The following is a 26,793-nucleotide window of genomic DNA, read 5'->3' as shown; positions in this document are numbered from 1 at the left end:
TTTCTATTAGAACTGTAAACTTGTTTAAATATGTTCAAATGTAGATGTGTGGGATCCTAAATATGGGTAATCTAATTACTCAGTTAATACTAATCCTTTTAAACAAGAACATATATTATATTGAATATCCCTGCTTTGTATTGAAAGTACTTACACTTTTATTTATATGGCCTTGTCTATTACTAACATATAATGTGATACAGGCCTTCTGTATGATAGTGATGTGTTGTCTTGTCTGCCGCCGAGATAGCAGAGCATGTATGGTTAGATGGCTGTAGGTCCATTAGTTACAGGAGAACTTGTATTTAGGATACTTAGTCAGACACATTGCAGGTTTAGATGTGTATAACTGTTCTCTCCTGTTTGACATATATAAATCATCGCATAGGATTATACTTACATACAGGGCATGTTACTCTCCCTTTTATATTTATTGGGACCACCATAGGCTATAACTCTGTTGGTTGGATATCACTGTTATTTCACAAGTTTGAAACTTGAGATTGTATTACTCAAGTGACTGAGGTATTTCCTCTGTAATTGTCCTCCTCATTTTCATCTTTTTGTTTATTGAGCGAATATACCCCGAGGTAGAACACAGCATTTAAAGCAGTTTCACAGCATATCTGCTTTATGATATTTGCTAGGGTCCAAAAGTTGCCCTGTAAAGTTTATCAAACTCCCTCCTATTCACTATTTTCTGTATTTTGTTTTAAGGCTGAAGGCTCAAGAGTGGCCGGTTTCAACTTTGAGGGTATACAATCGAAAATAGAGACTTAAAAAGAAAAGTTCTAGTAGTGTTATTTACAGGATAAATGGCCTAGTTATTGTTTTCCAGCCTGCATTAATCACCCATATCCAAATTCTTGGAGTCCCTAATAATATATGTGCTAACAGGTGATAGAGTATATCCTGATTTTAATTTGTGGGCTTAGATGCTTTCTTCATTTTCTTATGATTAATATTTAGTGTACTGTTTCATTGTAATCACAAGAGTATATTTTCTGATTATAGAAATGTCTCCTTTTTATTCACCCTTGTATAATGTGGTTATAATAATTTTGATTTTACCTGTAATACTCTGCATAACTGGTTTAATTTTTTTTAAAAAACAATACATTTTATTTTAACTGCAACAGCTGTAATTTAATTTGAAATCACAGGTACTGCTAATATCATTGTGGTGTGTTACCTACATTCTTAATTAAAGGATATTATTAATTTTAGTAAGAGGTAAGTAATAATAAAAAGATATAATAACATTTTTCCCCATCTTAGTTTACAGACCCCTAAAATTAATCCACATAGCCCTTAGGATCGATGGGATCACAGGTTACTAATCCCTTCTTTAATTGTGCTCCTTTTTTCCATTTAACTCTTTTCTTTCTTTTAAGTCAGAATTTCTAAATTCAGTCATCCGTATTGTTCCAGACCTGAGGAAGATATGAATATGTATTTTAATATGCATTTAGTCCAATCGAAAGATATGACTACTTACTGCAATACTTTTAGTGTCGTATCATTTATTTGAAATCTGCATTAAATTGTACATTAGCAGAGTAACACAATGATACTGATTCATGTTTTAAAAAAATACAGATGCATAAAACAGACTAAACAAAATGCATTACAAGAGTCAGAAAAATTACATTCCCTTTAAGGATACAATGGTTTCTTTGTCAGTAAAATTAAAACACATCATGTGAGTAAAGTCTATTATTTCATATGTGCTTCATTAATTCTGTAAAGAAAGTTTTTGGTTTTCCCCACATGCTGTGCACAGCAGGGACTCTTAATAAAATATATTGTGCTTGTGGTGTTTCATTTTTAGTAAAGTTATGCAAATGCTTTTAATAATGTAAATAATAAAATATATCTAAAAGTAATTATCCTTTTATTATCTAGATTTGCTAATATCAAGTAATATTTTGTTGTTTCAAAAATTTGAAGGAAAATAACATATTGTAATTACAAGACTTTGTGTAGTTTTGCATAAAAATAAACATTGCAATCTTTTTGATATTTTCAGCAGCTAGAAGTATTGGATAGCCAGTCTGCCATACACACAACCCCAGCAGGTGTAACTTTTAAGCTTGACGGCAATTATCTCCATTCATTCTTTACGTATAGGTGGGACTTGTTTCACAGTAGTATTAACAACAGGCTGCATTTTTTATCTTTTATGAGCATGCAAACTTTATTAAACTGCTTTGGCTTTGTATTGATATCACTATATTTTAGTTTACCTCTTACCTTTTCCATTACAAGACTATAAAAATAAAGACACTGGACTTATATATTATTAAGAATATATTTATTTATTAAAACATGTTACTTTTAAAAGTCTTATATTTTACATTGTGTCATTTTGACCATTTTTATTGGATTATACTGATTTGTAGAATACGGTGGACGCAAGGTTGTGGTATTATGTAGCAGTTTAATTGAGACTTCTTGTCAGTTCAAGCTGTTTACATGCAGCTTATGGTTTCTTGATAATATATAGAAATGTTTGACTGTGATCCCATACTGCACTCTATCTCTCTCCATTTGCCGGCCCAAGTTACTAATTCCTAAAGCTAAATCTGGAGATGGGAAAAAATATTCTCTGCTCTATAAATGACTTTCTTGACCTTGAAAGCTCAGTGCATATTTAAATATGCTATGCATTCACTATGGGCCACATTTATCAAATCACAGATGGACATATACCCTATTTTTTATTTTAACAATGGATTATCCTAGAAAGATTCATTAAAGGAACAGTAAAAACAAAATTAAACTTTAAAGGTTTAGATACAGCATACAATTTAAAACAACGTTTCTGTTTACTTCTATTATCAAAATGTATTTGTTCCCCTGGTATCCTTTGTTAAAGAGTAAATTTAGGTAGGCTGATAAGATCTCAGGAGTGTGCACGTGTCTTTAGTACTCTGATAGCAGTATTTGCAAAAATGTATTACTCTGAAGCAAACAATGTTACAAAACACTGCTTGCATAGAGTACCAAGGACACATGCAAGCTCCTGAGCTCTTATCCGCCTAGATTTATTTTTCAACAAAGGATACAAATAGAACAAAGCAACATTGATAGTAGAAGTAAATGTGAAATATATTTAAAGAGACACTGAACTCAAATGTTTTCTTTCGTGATTCAGATAGAGCATGCAATTTTAAACAACTTTCTAATTTACTCCTATTATCAATGTTTCTTCGTTCTCTTGCTTTCTTTATTTGAAAAAGGCATCTAAGCTATTTTTTTGGTTCAGAACCATGGAAAGCATTTGTTTATTGGTAGGTGAATTTACCCACCAATCAGCAAGAACAACACAGTGTGTTCACCAAAAATGGGCCGGCAATTAAACTTACATTCTTGCATTTCAAATAAAGATACCAAGAGAATGAAAAGAATTTGATAATAGGGCTAAATTAGAAAGTTGCTTAAAATTGCATGCTCTATCTGAATCACGATAGAAAAAAATGTGGTTTCAGTGTCCCTTTAACAGTGCATGATCTATCCGAATCATGAAAGTTTTTAATTTTGGCTTTACTGACACTTTAAATAAAATGAGAAGTGCAATAGTGGTTAAAGTTGTGGCCTAAGAAAAGTAAAGAAACTAGGAAAGCTGAGTGGAAAGAGAGTGTGTTAATAGCTTATAAAAGAAAAAAAGGGGAAGCAATTAAAAAAAGAACTCTGCTGGAGATCCTGGCTGTTACTTGTATTATCTCTGTTTGCTATTGATCACAATTATGCTGTAAACTACAAAAGCTTAGTTTGTTGGCGGAACACCCTGCCAAATATCTGCACAAAGGCTTTAAAGCCATGTAGAATGTTGCCAGTTTATGCATGCTGTAATTACAGTGCATCAGAAGGTCAGAAGAAGCTACAAAAATGATGAGACAAATTAACACCAAAGAGGATTATTGGAGCGTTAAGATATTTAATCAAATGTATGGGATTATCCAAATCTGTAAACAGCAGTATGAAGGGAAATTGCAAACTGATTTAAAAAAGAAATTAAACTAGGGTGGTCCAGCCTAAGGTCTGGGGGCCACAAAGTGAGTGTTCCCCTCTCCCAACCTGCAACACACAGTGTATTACAGTTCCTGGCAGATTCCTGGCTTCACTAAAGCCCAATTAAAGTCAGATTTCCCATGTAAAGTACATAGCATGGACTTTAGTTTTTAAGATTTGAACGCATTCCAAAACTATTGAAAACTCAACAATAACCTACTTATCAAAAGCTTTTCAAATGCGTTTGTGCCACAATAATACTCGTATGTCATGGTAACAATTTGACATTGGTAAGAAAACATTTTGTTCTGTAGTATTCTACAGGATTTGTTAACTTTTTTAATACTCTATAGAAATGTGGAGAAGTCACACATTCAAAGCCACAATATACACTATAAACTATATGACCAAAAGTATGTAGACAGCCCTACTAATAATTCAGTTCATGTGTTTTAGCCATGCTCTTTGCTAACACATGAAATCTTCATAGACAAACATTGACAGTACAATGGGTCGGTTCTGAAGAGCTCAGTGACTTTAAACGTGGCCCTGTCATAGGATGCCACCTTTGCCACAAGTCAAAGTGAACTTTCTGCCCTTCTAGATCTGCCCTGTCAGCTGTAATTGCTATTATTATGAAGTGCATCTAGGAGTAACCATAGCCTAACCATGAATTGCCTATCATCTGTTGCGTAGCTTACTACAGAGTTCCATACTGCCTCTGGAAGTGTAACAAGTTCACTGTAAGTAATTAACACAAAAGTTGTATTTGTTGCTCCTTGGTGTTCTATCCCTGAAATCTCTGATACAACAAGGAATAGACACAGTGAGCAATTAATAAACAGTGGTTGTGGAGAATAAATAAATATAGATCTTTGTGAAAATCTATAAGTTACTAGGCACAGCTCTTAGTGGTATAAACTTCAGTATTCAGGTGAGCCTTATTTAAACAGGTGATTAACTGTTGCAGAAAGCTTTAGTAACAGCTTGACACAAATTCACTCTAAAATATTTACAGTCACACTCATACTGATCCGTATATCAAGTTCCAAGTAATACACAGTTCCAATATCGTATAAATAGTAAGAGGTAGGTTCCCAGATGATATTTATATTAACTAAACAGTGGAAGTTCCTGTGTACAGTTTACATACAAGGTTGTTCAGAGAACCAAAGTTTTACCTGAGAGCCGTTTGGGGAGCTGCGTTCAGCAGCGCAGATAGAGACAGAGTGAATGTGTGACTCACTTCCGGTTTTCGGAAAGACTGCGTCTTGAGAAGCTGCAGCGGTGTTCAGGTAATTGATGCAAGTGAAATCCAGCGTAGGTAACAATAAGCAACGGTAGAGATGAGAAGTTGCCCAAAGGGTGATGATACAGGAACAGATCCCAAAATAGCACTTAAAGGCAGGAGATATCTGTAGCGTGCAGAAGCTAGTAAAGTAGCAGACCTGAAAACTAACTCAGAGCAAAACAGCAGCAGAGCTGTAGAGCTTCAATAATCAGGCAGAGAATAATTGTAGGAGGATCCCTTTTAAAGGAGCAGAGAGCATAAAGGGATATACCTTAAAGGGATATCACATGAAGCAACATCAGCACAAGAACTGTACATTGAAAGCTTCATGGAATGGGTTTCCATGGCCAAGCAGCTGTACACAAAGCTGGAGTGGCTTAAATCACCTGCCACTGGACTCTGGAGCAGTGAAACATTCTCTAGAGTTGTTAATCATGTCTCACTATCTGGGAGTCTGATGGAAGAGTACCAGAATAACTAAGGGTGCGCTTCAATGAAGCTATAGTTAACGGTCTACACAGTTTTATCTATAGCTCCAGTCACAAATGCATATAGAGTATACAAGAATAACTAAGAGGAGGTCACTCTTTGTGTATCTCAGTAGTCTGATGGAAGAATCTGGGTTTGAATAAAGCCTACTGGAATGTATAGTGTCTACTGTAAAGTTTGGTGGAGGAGGGATAATCTTGTAATCTGGAATGAGCATTTGTGATTTCAATAATATATGCACTGTTATAAACGAGTTTGTATACAAAGAGAGAAGTGCTCTACCAGGAACGAACAACAGCTCAGTGGCTTGTTCTATGGCGATTTACCACCCGGAAGCAGCCTCTTTTAGACCAGTGTGCTTTTCACAGAAGAAAACTTTCCTGAAGTATATCAGTCTGATCCCGCCAAGTAAGGTCAGTCCAGCCCCGAAATACCAGGCAATTCTCCTCTGAACAAGGAACATGACAACCCCAGACGATCGTTTCGGCCTCCTATGGGCCTCGTCAGTGAGGTGTAAGTTTGTACTTACCATGCATTGAGGCTCACCCCCTATAAAAAGACGTTCATTTCATTTAAGGGTCTCTTCGGAAGATGCAAGGCAGCCGAGGTCATGATTTACAGTTTAAAAGAAGTTGAAATCCTGTACAGTTCATGCCAAAATAGAAACAGGCATTAGAAATAAATCGTATTGAAAACAATCCTTGTGAAAGTGACCATTTAGTGATAAAAAAAAAAAAACCTGTGCACAATTTGTCTATTCTAACAGATTAAAAGATGCAATTAGATTTTAAACTAGGAGTTTTTTTATTCTGTTGTTGCTATTAATTGAGTAGGTATTGCTTTTAAAAAGACATAAAAGTTTCATTTTAAATCTAAAACAACATATGCATTCAGTTCAAATTTGTAAGTTTTTGTGATTTTCTTTTTGTTTACTGCTTCTGTGGTAGTTTTTATCATGCAAGAGAAACAGGAATAATGTCTAAAATGTAATCTTTTTTTCCATCATTTTCTTTTAGGAAATTGATACTGGAACTGTGTATGAAAATAATCATTTGCTGAGAACCCTGGACTTTTCCCTCATCATACCAGTGAGACTTTTTGGAGAGAAGAGAAGCGCTACACGTAATACTAAAAGGTTTGTTTACTATTCACCAGTTTAGTGTGTATGTATATATGTGTGTGTATGTATATATATATGTGTGTGTGTGTGTATGTGTATATATATATATATATATATATATATATATATGTATATATATATATATATGTATATATATATATATATGTATATATATATATATATATATATATATATATATATATATATATATATATATATAAAATTACATTTGTGATATGAGAAAAAAATCTGATATTTTGTTGCAGATTACTTGACATTGGAATGTAATTACAAGGAAGGGTGCAAAATGATGTAACTCCATTTTGTCATGTTTAGATATCGTATTTGTTTATTACCAGATATTACAGTAGCCTAGCTCGCCATTTTATAGATTAGCCCTATAATGGAAAGGTTGGGACACCGGACACAGGCAGCACTGTTGAATGGGTAGCTGTACTGCATGAAACATACATTTTTAGCTAAATTGTGGAGTGCCTACAGTATTTATTATTATTATCGGTTATTTGTAGAGCGCCAACAGATTCCGCAGCGATAAGTACATGGTTACTTAGATGTAAAAACCAATGCGTAAGTGTATTCTAAATTTAGATAGAAGAATTTTTACAATATATTTGTATTAGCAGGAATGGTTAAAGTAAAATTATCACTATTAAAGGGACAGTCTAGGCCAAAATAAACTTTCATGATTCAGATAGAGGATGTAATTTTAAACAATTTTACAATTTACTTTTATCACCAATTTTGCTTTGTTTTCTTGGTATTCTTAGTTGAAAGCTTAACCTATGAGGTTCATATGCTAATTTCTTAGACCTTGAAGCCCACCTCTTTTCAGATTGCATTTTAACAGTTTTTCACCACTAGAGGGTGTTAGTTCACATATTTCATATAGATAACACTGTGCTCGTGCACGTGAAGTTATCTGGGAGCAGGCACTGATTGGCTAAACTGCAAGTCTGTCAAAAGAATTGAAAAAAGGGGCAGCTTGCAGAGGCTTAGATACAAGATAATCACAGAGGTTAAAAGTATATTATTATAACTGTGTTGGTTATGCAAAACTGGGAAATGGGTAATAAAGGGATCATCTATCTTTTAAAACAATACAAATTCTGGTGTAGACTGTCCCTTTAATCTGCAGTGCACATACGGACACATAAGTCATTCCATCACTTTATGTACATAGAGAGCCTTCAGTGGTCACTACATAAGGACTTACAGCTGTGTTTGTATAAGCCACTGATAGCGTTTACTAGAAGCATTTTTGTTAATACAAGTGTATTGCAAAAAATGTTTTTACTTAAAACTATAATGACCTCATGCATATTTCAGTTTTAGCTATTTTGTTCCTTAAATTATACAGACTTTAAAGCCTTTTTAATATATGCATCAGAAACAAATGGCTTTATTGCAAAAGCTGTGCATACAAAATAAATGTTAACATAATTTAAAATTGTCATTTTGCAGTCCTAGGGCACACCCTCTGAAAATCCTCATCTTTTCGGTGGTCAGTTAGGGTTAGCTATAAATTAACTCCTGCACATATCCAGCAATAACTGTGCACCATTGCAAAGGGTTGTCAATTCCTCGTAAAACTCTCCAAAAACTCTCTTTGGCAGTGGAAAAACTTCAATTTACAGCTTAAAATGAGTAGGCAGAGTAAATAATGAAAAAGCATTGCAATTTTTTATTTTTTTTACTTTGAATAATACATGGTTACATTTTGGGTTTATTTTCCGTTTAAGAGTGCACTGGCATGGTATCTCTGCACTGCTGCCAATAGTACATAGTGCAGGAGACTGATTTAAGACATAGGACCTATTAATCATTGTCCAGTCGAACAAGCTTCCCAACCAGCAAACCTGTCTGCCAAAGATCATAATTTTACCATTGCAAATGAATATTCTTGTGCAACCTCGCCCCCGCTATTACACAACCAATCTCGTGAGAACAGAGGCTGCCAATCTCCCCTATTTGAGAGGCACAGTCCCCAATTCTAAGCTCTGAGACAGCTGTATATTTCCTAATTTGCAGCATTTCCATCGACCCCGGCCATATAACTCCCAAACATGCCCACTGACCGCTCAGACACACCTGCATGAAACATTCATGACCTCCTGAGTCCCTTATATCTACAAATGTTGGGAGGTATGAGGTTAGATTAGTCCAGGGAGATTTTAATCTGCAGCCTTACACGTGGCAGAGAGGTTAAAGGGACACTGAACCCAAATTTTTTCTTTCACGATTCAGATAGAGCATGCAAATTTAAGCAACTTTCTAATTTATTCTTATTATCAATTTTTCTTTGTTCTCTTGCTTTCTTTATTTGAAAAAGAAGGCATCTGAACGATTTTTTGGCTTCAGAACCATGGAAAGCATTTGTTTATTGGTGGGTGAATTTATCCACCAATCAGCAAGAACAACACAGTGTGTTCACCAGAAATGGGCCGGCATCTAAACTTACGTTCTTGCATTTCAAATAAAGATACCAAGAGAATGAAGAAAATTTGATAATAGAAGTAAATTAGAAAGTTGCTTAAAATTGCATGCTCTATCTGAATCACAAAAGAAAAAAAATGGGTTCAGTGTCCCTTTTAAGAAACAGCACATTTTAACTATTGGTTGTAGGCTCACTCATGCAGCATAAAAGCTCTGAAGCTGCCTCTGCAGCTTGACAAATGGAGTCCAATGTATGGTGAGATTAGGGAGCAGACAGTAATTTCATCCTTAGGACTAGGTAACAGAATGTCTTAGTCCAGACATGCTCTATAAGGGTTACTGATTTTAGTTTAATTTATTTTTTATTTTATTTTTTTCTATGACTGTGAAATTGTCAGCTATGATGTTGAAAATCAGCAAGAATGAGGACAGGGTAGAGCAAGTTGGGTAGAAGGTAGGCATGGGCGAATATTCTCTAAACAAATGCCAAATATGGCCACAGGCAACGACATTTGGCTGTTTTCAGCACTGGATATATAAGTGTGCAAGTGCCAATCCAGATCTTTGTGTGTTGCACTTTCACACTATTAAAGGGACAGAATACACCAATTTTCATATAACTGCTTGTAATGGGTGCTACTATAAAGAAGAATAGGCACAGATACGGATCTAAAAATGCTGTATAAAACTTTTTAAAAGACTACTTAGAAGCTCCTCAGTTTAGCACTGTTGATAAAGTTAGACTGGGACACCCAGTAAAAACATGAACAGCAGACACCCCCCCCCCCCTTTCCCTGCATATTAAAAAACAGATTACACAGCCTTTTCTAGAGCTCTCAAAAAGACTTCCAATACCCAGCTGAGTTCGGCAATATTTTGGCAGGTCTGGGTAGAACATACTTGAACACTTGACAGGGGAAAGTACCCTGTAGAGATTGATACCTAAAATGTAAGATTTTTGTTTGGCAAGCCTAACCCTGGATCATTATAATCTAAGGTGGTGGCCTAGTGCCTCAAATTTCAGCATTCCCCCCAAGTGAACCTAGTACCTTAGCCGCTACTAGTTTGATAGCTACAGCGGACGAACGATTACTCAACATGGAGAAGACAAGGGAGACTATATGAGATATGTTACTAAAGCTAGAATCTAAACTTGATGAATGCATATGGACCTCATTCATACTGCACAGAGTGCAGGATGGAGCACACAGTTAGGTCCCCAGGTCTGCCCTAGAAGCACACGCATCGCCACTACAAAGACCTACGAAATCGAACCCAGGGCTCACTTTTACGGAAGTATCAATAGTTAGAGTGGGGTCGGATGCATTGATGGAATCATTACATCAACACAGACCATATTCCGGTGCTTTTAGAAAACGGGATTTCAATCACTTGGAACCCACGTTGATCCTCGTTACGGAGACATGTGCACAATATCCATCTCTGTTCCTGGGTCGGGGGGAGCGGCCGGCTCCCGCTATCGGGGGCCGAGATCAGTTGAGTCCAGCAGATTGCACAAGGAGAAGAAGGATATACAGTGGCGGAGCCGGTCTATCCTCATTACTTTACTACAGCTGGGGAAGTCACAGTCGGCTGCCAAGGAAGCTACGCTTGCAGGTCAAGTAGAAGTGCCATTCCTGAGAAAAGGCATCGGATGAACATTTGTCGGAGGGCAGTTTATGTCTAGGGATATGCCCACTCTATTGATATGTTCATTCCAGCGGACCTGGAGAGGGGATCAGACCAGGTCCATCTCCTTTTCAACAATAGTCAGCGGATAGCCTCTCTCTATAAAGCGATCCCTCATTTCCTCAAGTCTTAAATTTAACAATTTTTCATCAGTAACGATTCTATGAACCCTAAGTTAATGACTCCTGGGTAAAGCTTTTAAAAGGGCTAAGGGGTGGGCACTTTCAAAAGTGTAAAATACTGTTACGATCAGTGGGTTTCCTAAAAATATCTACTTTCAAAAAGTTACCTGATTTATTAATCCTAGTATCTCAGAAACACCAAGTCCTCCTCACTGTAAGTAAGTTTAAATTTCAGATGAGTGGTGGAACTATTCAAATCATTAACAAATGCAATCGGGGTTCCAAAATCGTCCAACCAAATTCCAAAGATATTGTCGATGTAGCGCAACCAACAGGCGCCACACCGGATGAAATCTACATTGGGGAAAACTAATTTTTCTTTAAACATGTTCACGTTGGAACCCATTGCAGTACCCTGTACCTGTAAAAAATATTCGTCCTGAAACAGGAAATAATTGTAATAGAGAACAAATTCTAATAATTGAATAAAGAAATCAATCTGTGTAGTTGAAAAATCTTTACTGCTGCTCAAAACAGCTCTTACATCTCCCACACCACTAACATGAGTGATGGAAGTGTATAAACTTTCCACATCAAGACTGAAAAGAAGAAATGTATTGGTACTTAGACCCAATGCTTAAATTTTTAACAGAAAATAACCTGTATCTTTAATAAAGGAGTTTGCCTTTTTAACATATGGTCTAAGGATTTTATCCAAGTAAATGGAAACATTAGAGGATACAGAACCAATACTTGAAACAATAGGGCGGCTAAGGGGTTCCTTTTCGGTTTTATGGATCTTTGGTAAAGAATAAATTACAGGGGTACGAGTGTTTAATCTCCAAAAAATGTAGCCAAATCCTTACCAATAACAGCATTATTCAGTGCATTAAGGATAATCCTGTTAAATTCCTTCTGTATCAGAAAGATGGGGTTACAAAGTAATTTCCTGTAAATATTCTCATTACTTAACTGACTCCTAATCTCATTGGTATAATAGCCTTTGTCTAAGATAACAATAGCACCACCCTTGTCAGCTCTTTCAATATGATATCATCTCTAGATTTCAGAACATTCAAAGCCTCAAAATCTTTTTTTTTTTAAAAATGATTTTGTCTATTTGAAATACCTGGCATGTCTTTCTTATTACTAAAAGACTATTGTAATTTATTGATACCTTTATTAGAGACTTTCTCTTTATACAATTTATGCTTAAGCAATTCGATATCACACAATACCAGGTTAACAAATGTTTCCACACTGTGGTTATTTTGACTAGGAATAAAAGAACTCTTATTCCTCAAACCCACATTTTTTAAACTTAAAGGATTAGTCAACACAGTAGATTTGCATAATCAACAAATGCAAGATAACAAGACAATGCAATAGCACTTAGTCTGAACTCCAAATGAGAAGTAGATTTTTTTTCTGACAATTGTAAAAGTTGTCTTTCTTTCATGTAATTAGCAAGAGTCCATGAGCTAGTGACGTATGGGATATACATTCCTACCAGGAGGGGCAAAGTTTCCCAAACCTTAAAATGCCTATAAATACACCCCTCACCACACCCACAATTCAGTTTTACAAACTTTGCCTCCGATGGAGGTGGTGAAGTAAGTTTGTGCTAGATTCTACGTTGATATGCGCTCCCGCAGCAAGTTGGAGCCCGGTTTTCCTCTCAGCGTGCAGTGAATGTCAGAGGGATGTGAGGAGAGTATTGCCTATTTGAATGCAGTGATCTCCTTCTACGGGGTCTATTTCATAGGTTCTCTGTTATCGGTCGTAGAGATTCATCTCTTACCTCCCTTTTCAGATCGACGATATACTCTTATATATACCATTACCTCTGCTGATTCTCGTTTCAGTACTGGTTTGGCTTTCTACAAACATGTAGATGAGTGTCCTGGGGTAAGTAAATCTTATTTTCTGTGACACTCTCAGCTATGGTTGGGCACTTTGTTTATAAAGTTCTAAATATATGTATTCAAACATTTATTTGCCTTGACTCAGAATGTTCAACTTTCCTTATTTTTCAGACAGTCAGTTTCATATTTGGGATAATGCATTTGAATTAATCATTTTTTCTTACCTTCAAAATTTGACTCTTTTTTTCCCTGTGGGCTGTTAGGCTCGCGGGGGCTGAAAATGCTTCATTTTATTGCGTCATTCTTGGCACGGACTTTTTTGGTGCAAAAATTATTTTCCGTTTCCGGCGTCATACGTGTCGCCGGAAGTTGCGTCATTTTTTTGACGTTATTTTGCGCCAAAAATGTCGGCGTTCCGGATGTGGCGTCATTTTTGGCGCCAAAAGCATTTAGGCGCCAAATAATGTGGGCGTCTTATTTGGCGCTAAAAAATAAGGGCGTCGCTTTTGTCTCCACATTATTTAAGTCTTATTTTTTCATTGCTTCTGGTTGCTAGAAGCTTGTTCTTTGGCATTTTTTCCCATTCCTGAAACTGTCATTTAAGGAATTTGATCAATTTTGCTTTATATGTTGTTTTTTTCTCTTACATATTGCAAGATGTCTCACGTTGCATCTGAGTCAGAAGATACTACAGGAAAATCGCTGTCTAGTGCTGGAGCTACCAAGCTAAGTGTATCTGCTATAATTTTTGGTATCTGTTTTTCCAGCTGTTGTTTGTATTGCATGTCATGACAAACTTATTAATGCAGATAAAATTTCCTTTAGTACTGTTACATTACCTGTTGCTGTTCCGTCAACATCTAATTTTCAGAGTGTTCCTGATAAACATAAGAGATTTTATTTTTTAAATCCATTAAGAAGGCTATGTCTGTTATTTCTCCTTCTAGTTTACATAAAAGTCTTTTAAAACTTCTCTTTTTTTCAGATGAATTTTTAAATGAACATCATCATTCTGATACTGATAATGGTTCTTCTGGTTCAGAGGTTTCTGTCTCAGAGGTTGATGCTGATAAATCTTTGTATTTGTTCAAGATGGAATTTATTCGTTCTTTATTTAAAGAAGTATTAATTGCATTAGAAATAGAGGATTCTGGTCCTCTTGATACTAAATCTAAATGTTTAAATAAGGTTTTTAAATCTCCTGTAGTTATTCCAGAAGTGTTTAATCTCCCTGATGCTATTTCTGAAGTAATTTCCAGGGAATGGAATAATTTGGGTAATTATTTTACTCCTTCTAAACGTTTAAGCAATTATATCCTGTGCCATCTGACAGATTAGAGTTTTTTTGGGGACAAAATCCCTAAGGTTATGGGGCTGTCTCTAATCCTGCTAAATGTGCTACTATTTCTATGGCAGATAGTACTTCATTTAAGGATCCTTTAGATAGGAAAATTGAATCCTTTCTAAGAAAAGCTTACTTATGTTCAGGTAATCTTCTTAGACCTGCAATATTTTTAGCGGATGTTGCTGCAGCCTCAACTTTTTGGTTAGAAGCTTTAGCGCAACAAGTAACAGATCATAATTTTATAGCATTATTATTATTCTATAACATGCTAATAATTTTATTGGTGATACCATCTTTTGATATCATTAGAGTTGATGTCAGGTATATGTCTCTAGCTTTTTTAGCTAGAAAAGCTTTATGGATTAAACTTGGAATGATGATATGTCTTCTAAGTCACCTTTGCTTTCCCTTTCTTTCCAGGGTAATAAATTATTATCTCTGTTTCTGGAAGGAAGGGAACTTTTTTACCAAAGGATAAAAAATCTAAGGTAAATTTAGGTCTGATAATCATTTTCGTTCCTTTCCTCATAATAAGGAACAAAAGCCTGATCCTTCATCCTCAGGAAAGGTATCAGTTTGGAAACTATTTCCAGTTTGGAATATATCCAAGCCTTATAGAAAACCTATAGCCAGCTCCTAAGTACCCATGAAGGTGCGGACCTTATTCCAGCTCAGCTGGTATGGGGCAGATTACGTTTTCTTCAAAGATATTTGGATCAATTCCGTTCTCAATCTCTGGTTTCAGAACATTGTTTCAGAAAGGTACAGAATTGGCTTCAATTAAGGCCTCCTCCTAAGAGATTTTTTTCTTTCCCGTGTCCCAGTTAACACAGCAAAGGCTCAGCATTTCTGAAATGTGTTTCAGATCTAGAGTTGGCTGGAGTAATTATGCCAGTTCCAGTTCTGGAACAGGGGCTGGGGTTTTATTTTATCTCTTCATTGTACCAAAGAAGGTCAATTCCTTCAGACCAGTTCCGGATCTATCAATATTGAATCATTATGTAAGGATACCAACATTCAAGATGGTTACTGTAGGACTATCCTGCCTTTTGTTTAGCAAGGGCATTATATGTCTACAATAGATTTACAGGATGTGTATCTGCATATTCCGATTCATCCAGATCACTTTTAGTGTCTGAGATTCTCTTTTTAGACAAGCATTACCAGTTTTGTGGCTCTACCGTTTGGCCTAGCCTCAGTTCCAAGAATTTTTTTTTGGTTCTCGGTGCCCTTCTTTCTGTAATCAGAGAACAGGGTTTTGGTATTTCCTTATTGGACGATATCTGGGTACTTGCTCAGTCTTCTCATTTTCGAAGAATCTCATACGAATCGACTTGTGTTGTTTCTTCAAGTTCATGGTTGGAGGATCAATTTACCAATCAGTTCATTGATTCCTCAGACAAGGGTAACCTTTTTAGGTTCCTAGATAGATTCAGTGTCTATGACTCTGTCCTTGTCAGACAAGAGAAGTTTAACATTGATATCAGCTTGTCAAAACCTTCAGTCACAATCATTCCTTTTGGTAGCCTTATGCATGGAAATTTTAGGTCTTAGGACTGCCGCATCAGATGCGATCTCCTTTGCTCATTTTCACATGCGACCTCTTCAGCTCTGTATGCTGAACCAATGGTGCAGGGTTTACTCAAAGATATCTCAATTAATATCTTTAAACCGATAATACGACACTCTCTGACATGGTGGACAGATCACCATCGTTTAGTTCAGGGGGCTTCTTGTTCTTCCGACCTGGACTATAATCTCAACAGATGCAAGTCTTACAGGTTGGGGAGCTGTGTGGGGGTATCTGACGGCACAAGGGGTTTGGGAATCTCAGGAGGTGAGATTTCCGATCAATATTTTGGAACTCCGTGCAATTTTCAGAGCTCTTCAGTCTTGGCCTCTTCTGAAGAGAGAGTTGTTCATTTGTTTTCAGATAGACAATGTCACAACTGTGGCATACATCAATCATCAAGGAGGGACTCACAGTCCTCTGGCTATGAAAGAAGTATCTCGAATTTTGGTTTGGGCGGAATCCAGCTCCTGTCTAATCTCTGCGGTTCATATCCCAGGTATGGACAATTGGAAAGCGGATTATCTCAGTCGCCAAACGTTGCACCTGGGCGAATGGTCTTCACCCAGAGGTATTTCCTCAGATTGTTCAAATGTGGGAACTCCCAGAAATAGATCTGATGGCTTCTCATATAAACCAGAAACTTCCCTGGTATCTGTCCGGATCCCGGGATCCTCGGGCGGAGGCAGTGGATGCATTATCTCTTCCTTACAAGTGTCATCCTGCCTATATCTTTCCGCCTCTAGTTCTTCTTCCAAGGGTATTCTCCAATATTCTAAAGGAATGCTTGTTTGTCCTGCTGGTAGCTCCAGCATGGCCTCACAGGTTTTGGTATGCGGATCTTGTCCGGATGGCCTCTTGCCGGCTTTGGACTCTTCCGTTACGACCAGTCTTTCTGTCTCAAGGTTCTTTTTTCCATCAGGATCTCAAAACCTTAGTTTTAAGGTGTGGAGTTTGAACGCTCTATTCTTGGTCAAAGAGGTTTCTCTGACTCTGTGATTGATACTATGTGACAGGCTCGTAAATCTGTATCTTGAGAGATATATTATAGAGTCTGGAAGACTTATATTTATTCAGGATGGTTTAGATAAAGGTTTGTCCGCAAGTTTCTTGTAAGACAAATCTCTGCTCTTTCTGTTCTTTTTCACAGAAGGATTGCTAATCTTCCTGATATTCATTGTTTTGTACAACCTTTGGTTCGTATAAAACTTGTCATTAAGTCAATTTCTCCTCCTTGGAGTTTGAATTTGGTTCTGGGGGCTCTTCAAGCTCCTCCTTTTGAACCCATGCATTCTTTGGTCGTTATATAACTTTCTTGGAAAGTTTTGTTTCTTTTGGCCATCTCTTCTGCCAGAAGAGTCTCTGAATTATCTACTCTTTTTTTGTGAATCTCCTTTTCTGATTTTGCATCAGGATAAGGCGGTGCTGCGAACTTCTTTTGAATTTTTTACCTAAGGTTGTGAATTCTAACAACATTAGTAGAGAAATTGTGGTTCCTTCATTATGTCCTAATCCTATGAATTCTAAGGAGAAATCATTGCATTCTTTGGATGCTGTTAGAGCTTTGTAATATTATGTTGAAGCTACTAAGTCTTTCCGAAAGACTTCTAGTCTATTTGTCATCTTTTCCGGTTCTAGAAAGGACCAGAAAGCTTCTGCCATTTCTTTGGCATCTTGGTTGAATTCTTTATTTCATCATGCCTATGTTGAGTCGGGTAACACTCCGCCTCAAAGGATTACAGCTCATTCTACTAGGTCAGTTTCTACTTCCTGGGCGTTTAAGAATGAAGCTTCGGTTGATCAGATTTGCAAAACAGCAACTTGGTCCTCTTTGCATACTTTTACTAAATTCTACCATTTTGATGTGTTTTCTTCTTCTGAAGCAGTTTTTGGTAGAAACGTACTTCAGGCAGTGGTTTCAGTTTGAATCTTCTGCTTATGTTTTTTCATTAAATTTTATTCTGGGTGTGGATTATTTTCAGCAGGAATTGGCTGTCTTTATTTTATCCCTCCCTCTCTAGTGACTCTTGTGTGGAAAGATCCACATCTTGGGTAATCATTATCCCATACGTCACTAGCTCATGGACTCTTGCTAATTACATGAAAGAAAACATAATTTATGTAAGAACTTACCTGATAAATTCATTTCTTTCATATTAGCAAGAGTCCATGAGGCCCGCCCTTTTTTTGTGGTGGTTTTGATTTTTTTGTATAAAGCACAATTATTCCAATTCCTTATTTTATATGCTTTCGCACTTTTTTCTTATCACCCCACTTCTTGGCTATTCGTTAAACTGAATTGTGGGTGTGGTGAGGGGTGTATTTATAGGCATTTTAAGGTTTGGGAAACTTTTCCCCTCCTGGTAGGAATGTATATCCCATACGTCACTAGCTCATGGACTCTTGCTAATATGAAAGAAATGAATTTATCAGGTAAGTTCTTACATAAATTTATGTTTTTTCCACTCTCCCTGTACCATGTGACAGCCATCAGCCAATCACAAATGCATACATGTACCATGTGACAGCCGCCAGCCACTCACAAATGCATACACACTTATTCTTGCACATGCTCAGTAGGAACTGGTGACTCAAAAAGTTTAAATATAAAAAGATTTGCACATTTAGTTAATGGAAGTAAATTGGAAAGTTGTTTAAAACGGCATGCTCTATCTGAATAATGAAAGTTTAATTTTGATTGAGTGTCCCTTTAACATGTTGTCCGTATTCACAGCCATATTAGATAATTTATCGAAATTTAATGTCTTCAATCTGACATTTCTAAAAAATTTGTAAAGATCTTTATATAGTTAAAAGAAATTACAGTCACTTCTAGGGCAAAATGAAAGACCCTTATTTAAAACTGTGAGTTCTTCTTGTGAAATAACTGAATCAGAAATATTCACCATAATGTTATTGTCACTGTTAGTAGGTATAGCTACCCCTAGGATGATTTGGTGTTTCAACAGGAGGATTCAATGAATCATCAACCTGGATTACTTCTGTTTGTGTTTCCTTGTCTTGGATGCTCCTGCTGTGGGAACATGATCAAATGATCTGCTTCTTTCCATCCTAGATCTGGCAAGAAATATTCTATTAAGGGGTTTCATACCTGCAATTCCCAATATGTGATTTACTTAATCAAATGTCCTTGTGGGCGGGGCTACGTGGGAGAGACGACTAGGCCCATTAGGGATAGGATAATTGAACACAAAAGCATTGTCAGGACGAATAATAAACTTGCCCCTGTATCCTGTCATTTTTACAAAATGGGTCATGCTGTTAATCAGCTCAGGTTTCAAGTTATTGAATTTATCCCTAGACGAGGGGGTGATAGAGACCTCCTGTTAAAACAAAGGGAGTGTTTATGGATATGTGAACTTGGTACTATGGAACCTGAGGGCATGAATAGAGACGGGGATCTCTCTGTATTTTTATGAGTAATTTAATCCTGTTTTTGTATTTTGAATTTTCTGTTTTTTGATTGATTACGTACTATCCTTAGGTGAATTAAATAAGTATTATAGCTTTTTTGTTTGGCTGCAGCTCAGTGTAAGGTCTTTTAGTATCCTTTATAATCATTGCTCCAAATGTTGTACGTGAAAGGGTTCATTTTGTGAATATACCTTTACTGCCCCCCTGTGGCGGTTGGGTATATAAGGGTGCTTTGTACCATTATATTTTATTGCATGACTAAGGGAAGTAATTCCCAAAACATTGCCACTTTGTTTATGTGCTAAATAAATTCTGTTTACCACTACTTGCTGCCAATCTTTTTTGGAGTTCCGATGCAGAGAGGGCCACAGAGTGGCTCTCTCTGCATCGGATGCATAAAAATGTTATTGCAGGAAGCCTCAATCAAGGCATCACTGCAGAAATATGAAAGCAGCTGGAAGCGATCAGGATCGCATCCACCTCTTGAATCCCCTGATGACGTACAGGGTACGTCGGTTGTTAACGACAGGTTTTTTGTACGACGTACCCTGTACATCGTTGGTCCTTAAGGGGTTAATATGTTATATCCTGTTGCAGGAGATAAACACAGTTATATGCAACAAATGCTCTAACACATAACATTATTTCACTTTTAAAGGGACATTAAACACTAAATAAATGCTAGATAAAATGATGCATTCAAAGAAAAGATAGTCTGAGAATAACATGTAAATGTATTTTTAAAAATGTCATAAGTTGTTTAAATATTGACAAAATAAGTGTCTATAAAACAATGGAAGCTGCCATGTTGTAACTTAGGTTCTCTCCTGTGGCCAATTAGGAACAGTTATAAATAAGTCACTAGAGTGTGCAGCCAATGGCTGTGTGGGATATAACAGTGTTCTGCACTTCTATTTCTAACAGGAACTGAAAAGCTCACAATTTCAGAATAAAATTACCTGAAAAGGGAACAAAATAAATAATGAAAGTATATTGCAGAGTTTTATTTTGTATACAATTTATCATTTTATATTACCATCTCAAAGTGTTTAATGTCCCTTTAAGTACCTTTTAAATGGCGTACATTGACTCATAGGTGTAGTAATGCAAGAGGGCCAAGGATTAGAAGCTATAGCACCTGCAGGTAAGATTAGCTAAACAGTGAGTGAGATGGAAGTGTGGTTTGCGGTATTGGAAGTGTTTTTGTGGTGTGAACCAGCATAGATATGATGATTTAAGCAGCAGATAGTGGGAAGTGATGTTATATGGAGTAAAGTGAGAAGGAATAAATGAGACCGTAAGTGGAAAAGAACTACAGAAAACATGTTTGCCATTGCAATTCTTTCACATATTAACTTATTTGCTCAGGTCTTGTGAAATTCTTGTATAATATATGGTGTTTTCACTTAAAGGGGCATAATAACCATATGCTAAATCACTTGAATGTGATGCAACATAACTGTAAACAGCTGAACATTTATATCTTAAAAAGGAAGATATTTTACCTTAAAATGTCTTCAGCTCTCAATAGTAAGTGCTCTGGGAACAATTGTCCTTCAGCTACTCTCAGCTGCTTCTTCTTTTTTTTAAACATCCATTCAGCTTCATTATTGCTGATGTCACACGTTGCTTTACTGTGATCTCATGAAATTTTTTCTGAAATCTTGCATGATTTCATAGCAAACTTCCTTAAAGGGACAGGAAACCCCACATTTTTCTTTCATAATGTGGGTAAAAAATACAATTTTAACCCCTTAACGACCGAGGACTTGCCGGGTACGTCCTCAAAAAAAAAAAGGCAGTTAACGCCTGAGGACGTACCCTGCACGTCCTCGGTGTGGAAAGCAGCTGGAAGCGATCCTGCTCGCTTCCAGCTGCTTTCCGGTTATTGCAGTGATGCCTCGATATCGAGGCATCCTGCAATAACCATTTTTAGCCATCCGATGCAGAGAGAGCCACTCTGTGGCCCTCTCTGCACCGGACATTAACGTTGGTGGGTGGGAACCGGTGTGGGAGGCGGGTGGCGGCCATCGATGGCCTTTGTGATGCGGAGGGGGGCGGGGAACGACCGGGGGGCGCGCACGGACGCGCGCGCGTGCACGGGGAGGCCGGGCGGGCGCGTGCACGGGGAGGGAGCGGGTGGGAACCACTACGCTACAGAACATTTTTAGTTAGAAGTGGGGATCAAGAGGGGAATTTTATTTTATTTGGTGATCGGTTTGTCTGGTGGGATATTGGACTGTGGGGGGGAAGCTACACTACAGAAACAAATAAAAACAAATAATAAAAAACATTTTTATTTGCAAACTGGGCACTGGCAGACAGCTGCCAGTACCCAAGATGGCCCCCAATAAGGCAGAGGGGGAGGGTTAGGGAGCTATTTTGGGGGGATCAGGGAGGTTGGGGGCTAAGGGGGGATCCTACATAGCAGCATATGTAAATATTTTTTTTTTTAAATACCTTTTATTTTAGTACTGGCAGACTTTCTGCCAGTACTTAAGATGGCGGGGACAATTGTGGGGTGGGGGAGGGAAGAGAGCTGTTTGGGAGGGATCAGGGGGTGGGATGTGTCAGGTGGGAGTCTGATCTCTACACTAAAGCTAAAATCAACCCTGCAAGCTCCCTACAAACTACCTAATTAACCCCTTCACTGCTGGCCATAATACACATGTGATGCGCAGCAGCATTTAGCGGCCTTCTAATTACCAAAAAGCAACGCCAAAGCCATATATGTCTGCTATTTCTGAACAAAGGGGATCCCAGAGAAGCATTTACAACCATTTGTGCCATAATTGCACAAGCTGTTTGTAAATAATTTTAGTGAGAAACCTAAAGTTTGAAAAAGTGAACAATTTTTTTTTATTTGATTGCTTTTGGCAGTGAAATGGTGGCATGAAATATACCAAAATGGGCCTAGATCAATACTTGGAGTTGTCTACTACACTACACTAGAGCTAAAATTAACACTAGAAGCTCCCTACATGCTCCCTAATTAACCCATTCACTGCTGGGCATAATACACGTGTGGTGCGCAGTGGCATTTAGCAGCCTTCTAATTACCAAAAAGAAAAGCCAAAGCCATATATGTCTGCTATTTATGAACAAAGGGGATCCCAGAGAAGCATTTACAACCATTTATGCCATAATTTTATGAGTTGTTTGTAAATAATTTCAGTGAGAAACCTAAAGTTTGTGAAAAAGTGAACATTTTTTTTATTTGATCGCATTCGGCGGTGAAATGGTGGCATGAAATATAACAAAATGGGCCTAGATCAATACTTTGGGATGTCTTCTAAAAAAAAATATATACATGTCAATGGATATTCAGAGATTCCTGAAAGATATTAGTGTCCGAATGTAACTAGCGCTAATTTTGGAAATGGCAAAGTGCTACTTGTACTTATTGCCCTATAACTTGCACAAAAAGCAAAGAACATGTAAACATTGGGTATTTCTAAACTCAGGACAAAATTTAGAAACTATTTAGCATGGGTGTTTTTTGGTGGTTGTAGATGTGTAACAGATTTTGGGGTCAAAGTTAGAAAAAGTGTTTTTTTTTTTTTGTTTTCATCATTTTGTATTTTTTTTATAGCAAATTATAAGATGATGAAAATAATTGTAGATTTTGAAAGTCCATTTAATGGCGAGAAAAACGGTATATAATATGTGTGGGTACAGTAAATGAGTAAGAGGAAAATTACAGCTAAACACAAACACCGCAAAAATGTAAAAATAGCCTTGGTCCCAAACGGACAGAAAATGGAAAAGTGCTAAGGGGTTAAACAAATTTTCAATTCCTATTATCAAATTTGCTTCATTCTCTTGTTATCCTTTGCTGAAGAAACATCACTGCACTAGTGACAGCTAGAGGAACACATCTAGCTAGCCAATAACAAGAGACAAATGTGTGCAGGCACCAATCAGCAGCCAGCTCCCACTAGTGTTGGATATGTGCATAGTCGTTTTCAAAAAGGGATACCAAAAGAACAAAGCACATTTAAAAATAGAAGTGAATTTAAAAGTGACTTAAAATGACCTGCTCTATCTGAATCATGCAAGTTTAATTTTGACTTTCCTATCCCTTTAAACTGAGTAGGAAATAATGACTTTGCCTGCACATGCCAAATGTACGCTTCCTTGCAAGAATCTGGGACTAACATCTTGCTGCTCAAAGTCTCTTTACAATGGGATATGGCTGCTGAGGAAATTTTGGTGTAAACTATCTTACTTTTTTACATCATTTTAAAGTGCTTCAACATTTGGGTATCATGTCCCTTTAAAAGACGGTTTATTAGGCAGATGGCAATATCTGCCTTTGCAAGGCTTAAGTTGTAAAGAATGAAACAAGTCTTTATAAATAGCTTAAAGCAACAACAAAATCTTTATTTTACTAAAAATATTTTATGAATTATTTTGATAATGGTTCCAACAAAATAGGAATAACGGCAAATGGCATTGGTTAGAAAAATAAACCCGACATACATTATAGCACTCTGAACTCTTTTTTTGAGTGCCCCAAAGTATAATTAGGGCATAACACCAGTCATGAATTATGGGTGAAAATGCACTTTATTAACAATAGTGAACCAAAAATAAAGACGATTTATGTGAATATGTAATCGGCAATAGCAAAAATAATTGTGATAACAAAGCAGCGATCACCAAACTTACACTATGGGGTCAATTTATTAAATGCTGGGCGGACATGATTCGCTGTAGCAAATCATGTCCACCTGGCATCGCTAAATGTTGACAGCATAAGCTGTTGTCATTTAACATTGAACAAGCATTTCTTGTAAAATGCTTGTGCAATGTCTCCCCCCTACATATTCGCGGCCAATCGGCCGCTAGCAGGGGGTGTCAATCATCCCAATTGGATTGGATCAGGATGATTGCAGCCCGCCACCTAAAAGGTGGCAGACAAGTTAAGGAACGGAACCTACGGGTGGTAGAAAGCAGCATCCGCTACTAATTAATTCTACCCCATAGCAGAATAATAGAGCAAGTATATTAACGCAGAAAACTTATCCTCTTTATAAAATATAATACAATAATAACTGTATTATATGAGTTATGTATTGCAAAATATAAATAAATACTTATAATGGTTTTATAAAAATACCCAGCAAAACAATAACTGCACAAGTGTCTGTGTGAGGCAATATGGAAATAAAAGTGTTAAGAGAAGCTAAACCTTATATTATGTATCTATGATTCACGTACACATGTGTAATAAACATTTACTACAGTACAGGCAACTAGAATAATTGTATCATGTATCTAAACCAAGTAAAATATATAACTTTTATTTGTATAGTAAAATATATTACTTTTAGAAAACAATGTAATTCAAAGGTTTTCTGTGGGAAAAACAAGCCTTCTGGCCTGTCTAGATCTGTTAATGAACTACACAATGAGTTATTTTCTATATTTTTTGCGTAGTGGAGAATTTTAAACTCACTTTTTGCCTCCCCCTAATTTTAAATGTTGTTGTATTTTGCCCAGAAATCAACTTTACCGAGCAGTGATTCAAACCTTCTCCCAGCTGATGAGTGGCAAAAACCACGAAACAGTCTGTCCTGGGATGGTTCTGAATCACTGCACTAACCCTAGCTAAGCTTATAAGCTGTGTGAACAGCGATGCTTTGGCGTAAAGGGAGTCTGCGTAAAAGCAGACTTGAAGTAAAAAAGTGTGTCATTGTGAACTTCATTTGCATATCTTACCCAGAATCCTTTGCTGCATTGGAAACAATGTAATTCAAAGGTTTTCTGTGAGGAAAAACAAGCCTTCTGGCCTGTTTAGATTTGTTAATGAACTACACAATGGGGCCTAGTTATCAAGCCGTCAACCTCAAATACGCTGGAATTCCGCAGCGTATTTGTGGCGCGGCTGATTCGCCTTAGTTATCAAAGGCTCGAGACCGGCAAAAGTAGAATTTTGTGACGTAAACTTCGATCCGCCGGACTCAGTCCGACACCGATCGATTCTTACGTCACTCCAGATGTTCCGCACACAAGTGCAGCACAATCTCACTACTTTTGCTAGTTATCAAAAAACTAGCAGGTACGCTCGGCACTTTTACGGCCCAGCGTACCTGGTTTTCAAAGCGCCAGCCTGGAGGCGGCGGATCCCATAGGAATCAATGGGAGTCTGACCATAGCGAAAGTACAAGTTCGCTGCTGACAGACATCCCATTGATTCCTATGGGAGATGTCTACACCTAACACCCTAACATGTACCCCGAGTCTAAACACCGCTAATCTGACCCCCCCTACACCGCCGCAACTAAATAAAGTTATTACCCCCTAAACCGCCGCTCCCGGAGCCCACCGCAAGCTACTCTATACATATTAACCCCTAAACCGCCACTCCCTGAACCCGCCGCAACCTATATTAAATGTATTAACCCCTATCCTGCCCCCCCTACACCGTCGCCACCTATAACAAATTTATTAACCCCTAATCTGCCCCCCCTACACCGTCGCCACCTATAATAAATTTATTAACCCCTATCCTGCCCCCCACTACGCCGCCGCCACTGTAATAAAATTATTAACCCCTAAACCTAAGTCTAACCCTAACCCTAACGCCCCCCTAACTTAAATATTAATTAAATAAATCTAAATAAATTAACTCTTATTAACTAAATGAATCCTATTTAAAACTAAATACTTACCTTTAAAATAAACCCTAATATAGCTACAATATAAATAATAATTATATTCTAGCTATCTTAGGATTTATATTTATTTTACAGGTAACTTTCAATTTATTTTAACCATGTACAATAACTATTAAATAGTTATTAACTATTTAATAGCTTACCTAGCTAAAATAAAGAGAAATGTACCTGTGAAATAAATCCTAACCTAAGTTACAATTACACCTAACACTACACTATACTTTAATAAATTATTCCTATTTAAAAATAAATACTTACCTGTAAAATAAACCCTAAGATAGCTACAATGTAATTAATAATTATATTATAGCTATCTTAGGATTTATATTTATTTTAAGGTAACTTTGTATTTATTTTAGCTAGTTAGAATAGTTATTAAATAGTTATTAACTATTTAATAACTACCTAGCTAAAAGAAATACAAAATTACCTGTAAAATAAATCCTAACCTAAGTTACAATTAAACCTAATACTACACTATCATTAAATTAACTAAATAAACTACATACAAATAACTACAATTAAATACAATTACATAAACTAACTAAAGTACAAAAAATAAAAAAAGCTAAGTTACAAAAAATAAAAAAATAAGTTACAAACATGTTAAAAATCTTACAACAATTTTAAGCTACTTACACCTAATCTAAGCCCCCTAATAAAATAACAAACCCCCCCAAAATAAAAAAAATCCATACCCTATTCTAAATTAAATA

General features: G+C 36.8%; 1 protein-coding gene across 1 annotated transcript in view; it reads left to right on the top strand.

The window, feature by feature from the left end:
- TMEM150C (transmembrane protein 150C) overlaps nt 1-26,793 on the top strand; it is a 553,275-nt gene that overhangs the window by 243,300 nt on the left and 283,182 nt on the right. The window contains exon 2 of the mRNA XM_053703357.1: nt 6,811-6,929. The gene's annotated coding sequence lies outside the window, so the exon portion shown is untranslated. The remainder of the gene's footprint in view (nt 1-6,810; nt 6,930-26,793) is intronic.

Source organism: Bombina bombina, chromosome 2, assembly GCF_027579735.1.
Source record: "Bombina bombina isolate aBomBom1 chromosome 2, aBomBom1.pri, whole genome shotgun sequence".
In the NCBI taxonomy this organism is placed as follows: domain Eukaryota; kingdom Metazoa; phylum Chordata; class Amphibia; order Anura; family Bombinatoridae; genus Bombina; species Bombina bombina.
The sequence above is the reverse complement of the archived record's forward strand: the minus strand, read 5'-3'. Positions and strand labels throughout refer to the sequence as shown.